The sequence below is a fragment of the Rana temporaria genome, chromosome 12 (assembly GCF_905171775.1).
Source record: "Rana temporaria chromosome 12, aRanTem1.1, whole genome shotgun sequence".
NCBI classification, from domain to species: Eukaryota; Metazoa; Chordata; class Amphibia; order Anura; family Ranidae; genus Rana; species Rana temporaria.
In genome coordinates, this window is record NC_053500.1 from 49652165 (window position 1) to 49657316 (window position 5152).

General features: G+C 33.1%; 1 protein-coding gene across 2 annotated transcripts in view; it reads left to right on the forward strand.

The window, feature by feature from the left end:
- Positions 1 to 291: 291 nt before the first annotated feature.
- The window catches only part of HOXB3 (homeobox B3), a 45845-nt gene continuing 40984 nt past the window's right edge, over positions 292 to 5152 (forward strand). The window contains exon 1 of one of the 2 annotated variants that reach the window (XM_040331493.1): positions 292 to 447. The gene's annotated coding sequence lies outside the window, so the exon portion shown is untranslated. Of the gene's footprint in view, positions 448 to 4783; positions 4997 to 5152 lie in introns of those variants that run through there. The other variant, XM_040331494.1, reaches the window with a different exon arrangement.

A 5152-nucleotide genomic window follows, 5' to 3' on the forward strand; every position in this document is an offset into this window, starting at 1 on the left:
AAAAATTAAATCCCAGCTTCTGAATTAAAGTCTACATCTGCAGCTCTTCTCCCCATTTGCTCCTTTTTTTTTGTCGTGAGAAAGAAATACAAGATGGTCTTTTTTTCAGAAACAGAATGGGCAATGCTGAATGTAAAGTTCACAACCATTATTGGTAGACAGAGTCCCAAGAAAAATGTGAAAATTATGCAGAAAAATCATTAATCACTCGTTAAAAAAAAATACTTACCCCATGTCTTTGTTATTCAACAGAAGATCTGCGCGGACCGTATGTTGGGAGAAAAAAAAAGGAGAAAGGGGTTTCTTGGATCCTCCAGAGAAAGTCTGAATTAGAGCATCTAGTTCTTTTTTTTTTTTTTTTCTCCCCTTCTGTCGACTCCGGGAAAAGTTCTACAAACATGGCTAGGAAATTGGAAGCCTTGAGACCAGGATCCGGTATCGCTCAAGGTAACACAGCCCTGTCAAGCCCACTAACATTTTATTGCTTTATTACCTCCTGTCACATTTGTGTTTCAAACAAAAAAAAAAAAAACCCTTTGAAGTCGTGATTTCAATGTATCAGGACAAATCCAAGCAAGCTGCTTATCTGGTGTTTTTGTTTATTTATTTATTTATGTTGCATCTTATGCTATTGTTATGTTACACAGTCTTTAAGTCCCCTTTATGCATAATTTAGTAACTATTTCTAGGCCACCTTAGATATTATTATGATAATGTTTTATGAAGGTAGTTGGCTGTAGTAAAATGTAGGACTTATTGCACTCTTTCTGCTCTTGGTTCATTTGTTCCAGTAGAAATGTCGCCTATTTTTGGGGTGATCACAGCCTATATTTGGGTCAAGTAAATATGTGCATGGGTTAAAAGAAAAAAAAGGCAAGGAATGCAGGAAAGGAATGAGCAGTGAGTTCATCTGCAGGGCAAGACAGTGTAATGAGCAGAGAATGACCCAGGAAACCCCATGACCTCTGCGAGGTCGGACAAAGCTGTGTTTAACATCTCCTACACAGAGCAAAGCACCAAAACTCCAAGATTTCCACAAAGTTCAGAGCTGCAGATCTAAAGGTGAATGCATTGTGCAAGGATCTGGCTGCATCCTATGTATGGCTATAATATCTTGCATACCAAATAAAAGAAAAACGCCAACATAGGCTGTCACGCGCTCTAGGGTTAGCACTGCACCTACTACATTGTTCTTTCTTTTTTCAAAAGTAAATAGCCAGAGCTTTTTTTCTCAGAAAATAGGTGCAGGAACTCAACCACGACCCCGTTCAGATTTCACAAACAGTAGAAGGGTCCTAAAGGGGAATTAAATACCAGGATTGCATTACATACAGACTGCAGAGTTCAGGGGCTTACACACAGAGTGCAGAGCTGTCACTTGTAAACACAGAAACCAGACTTCTATGTTTACAAGTGATTGTGGTGAGTGGGCACCAAAGTGTCTGAGCCAAAGGTGGTGGAACTGAGTTCCCCCCAAGTTCCCCCTGAAAAAAAAGCCCTGTAAATAGCTATCATAATATTCTGTTAGTTTTGGGTGTGTGGGGGATCCATACACAAGTACATACCATACACAGCACACAGCATATGAGGCTGATTTAACCGAAGGATCTGAGAATCTTAGGCTGGCCATACATGTTCAATTATCTTGTACAACTTTCCTTTAGATTTACCTTAAACTATATAGTGCAAGGGTCTGCCGAATTGGATGCAATTGAAAGCTGTTTCGTTTTGACCTCATATTATATGTTTTCTGGTAAATCTAAAGGAAAATTGTACAAGACAATGGAACATGCATTTCCAGCCTAGTGTGCATTTTCGTTTTTATTAACAAATCAGGTAAGAAGAAAATGCATGTTCACTTTGAATACCCAATCATGAGTAGATTAATGCATTTGCTTCTCACCTGATTGAATAAACGAAATTAATATTCTCACAATTTATTGAGTGAAGGTTCTTCACTCCTTTAGAAAGACAGCCCGTGTATATATATCCACTTATATATATGATCTACATGCTGTAGCTATTATATATATGTTCCCCCAAAGCTGAAGAAACATTATCCATTTTGATGCCAGGACCTTTTACCTTGGTGCCAAATTTCAAAGCAATTTAAAATTCACAAAGTATTCTTTTTAGCGGTTTTTTTATGTGTTTTTTTTTCTACTACAGACAAAAAGAAAAAAAAAAGTATATTCGTGTCCACCTACAAAGCACTGATAAAAAAACGGAGAGAATGTGTGAATGTGGAGAAGAGATAGTCAAAATGAATAGCAGGAAGAGATTCACTATTGTTCTGAGCCCAGGCTGAGGCTCAGAGATTTCTCCACTTCACCCTCCTCAATGACAGATTTATGACACCCAATAAAACCAGCTTGTTTAAATTCCTAAATCAATCTCTTCTGCTCATTACATAAACTTACCATTTATCTGCACCCCTGCACTCCCCAAAAGACCCTTTGAAGAACTCATCCAGACGTCTAGATTCTTTGTTTTTTAATACAGATCTTTTTTTAAGGTGTATTTTTGACCATTTTTTCCCAATATGAAGCTATATCTCACTTCAAGTCATTATTATGTCATTCCAATATATATAAAGACGTGCATACACTTCTTTGTGACCACAGCTTGTGAATTTTATGTTTACCCTAGTGTATAGCATCTTTGCAACAAAGTGTATAACAATATATATATATATATATACTTTTTTCCCATTACTATCATTTTTTTTTTAATATTCCCATTTTTTTAGATTAATATCAAATGATGATAATTTGTGCTTGGTGCTGCTAATGTACACTAAGGAGAGTGGGTGTATCTTTGTAAATCAATACTTGGATACAGAGATATATATATATATATATATATATATATATATATATATATATATATATATATATATATATATATATATATAGATATAGATATAGATATAGATATATAGATATATATATAGATATAGATATAAATATAGATATATCTACACACACATATATATATATATATATATATATATATATATATATATATATATATATATATATATATATACAGAATATATATAGACATATAGATCTATATATACACAATTTTCATTAATAATGTCATTTTATGTTTGGTGTTGGTGATGTAGACACAAGTAGGTGTGTCTTTGTTACTCTAAGTGTACCCTAGTGTCATTTTGTGTAACTATATATATATATATATATATATATATATATATATAATACTTATTATTATTATTTCATATTTTTTGTTTTTCATCAATACCAATATCAAATGCCATTTTTTTGTGTGGTGCTGGTGATGTAGGCACAAACATGTGTGTCTTTGTAACGCTACGTGTACTGTGTCATTGTACCCTAGTGTAATTTTGTGCAAATAAATATATAGATTTTTTTTATTATTACTATTATTTTATTTTCATCAATACCAATTTGAAATGTAATTTTATGTTTGGTGCTGGTGATGTAGACACAAGTAGGTGTGTCTTTGTTGCTCTAAGTGTACCCTAGTGTCATTGTGTCTGCATCACCAGCACCAAACATAAAATTACATTTCAAATTGATGAAAAGAAAATAATAGTAATAATAATTTATATATATATATATATATATATATATATATATATATATATATATATATATATATATATATATATATATATATATATATATATACATACAGATATATATATATATATATATATATATATAAATTATTATTACTATTATTTTCTTTTCATCAATATCAAATGTAATTTTATGTTTGGTGCTGGTGATGCAGACACAAGTAGGTGTGCCTTTGTTACACTAAGTTTACCCCAGTATCCTTGTACCCTAGTGTCATTTTGTGCAACTATATATATTATTACTATTATTTTCTTTTCATCAATACCAATATCAAATGTAATTTGAATTGTTAATGGTGATATAGACGCAAGTAGGTGTGTCTTTGTTACTCTAAGTGTACCCTAGTGTCGTTGTACCCTAGTGTCATTTTGTGCAACTATATATATATATATATATATATATATATATATATATATATATACTTTTTTATTATTATTATTATTATTATTATATTATATGTAGACACAAACATGCCTGTCTTTGAGGCTCCATTCACACTGGGCTAAAATAAAAAGTATGTTCTTTTTCGAGTAAAACACGTCCATATAGAGCATTTTTTGTACAAAGTTCAGACGAGTTTAGGAGAGTTTTACGTTTTTTCTGCCAGTGAGCTCCAATCAGAAACGCGAATGAGAAGGTTTTTTTTTCCCTGCCTCTTGTTCTCAAACATATGCCTGTAAACGTCCTAATGTGTATGGACACAAAGGATAACATTGAGTTGCTTCTACAGGCAGAACACAAAACTCCTGTAGAAGCAACGTTTTGTATTCCAGTGTGCATGGAGCCTAACGCTAGTATGTGTACCCTAGTGTCAGCTTGTGTGTATATATATCTATCTCAAAAGTAATTGTATGCATAATATATATATATATATATATATATATATATATATATATATATATATATATATATATATATATATATATATATATATATATATATATATATATATATATATATATATAATTTATCCAGTCCCAAAGCATGTCAGTTTTGGTTGATGGTGATGTAGACACAAGAAAGTATACGTTGCATGCATATGGTGTGCATGTTCTTACTATAAAGAGACCCCGATGTTTTTGTGGAAGGTCATAGTGGTCCTCTGTGTATGGAAGTGAGACCCCCTCCTCCCCTTCCCTGTCACGTGATTCATTAAATAATTAATGCAGAGGTTGCAGGATAGATATGTATTCGTCAGGAAAATCGCAGACATGGTCTCCTTGTGTCTGACGTGAAATGCAAGTGTCCTTAAAGAACAGCCTATAGCAGATCCAGAAGAAGAGAGCAGAGGCACAGGGAGAGAGGGAGAGAGAGAGAGGCTGGCATAAAACAAGTGGGATCAGAGCCACACCGTGGGCTGGATTATTGTAAGTAGCAGGGATTCCCTCTGTCTGTCTATGTCCATGTAAATTTATTGTGTCTTATTAATGTTATTGTCGTAAATGGTGACAAATAGCAATCTTCATTTCCTCCCATTCGTCCTCTATGTGTGTTTATACCCACAGAGTCGTTCAGACAGGATT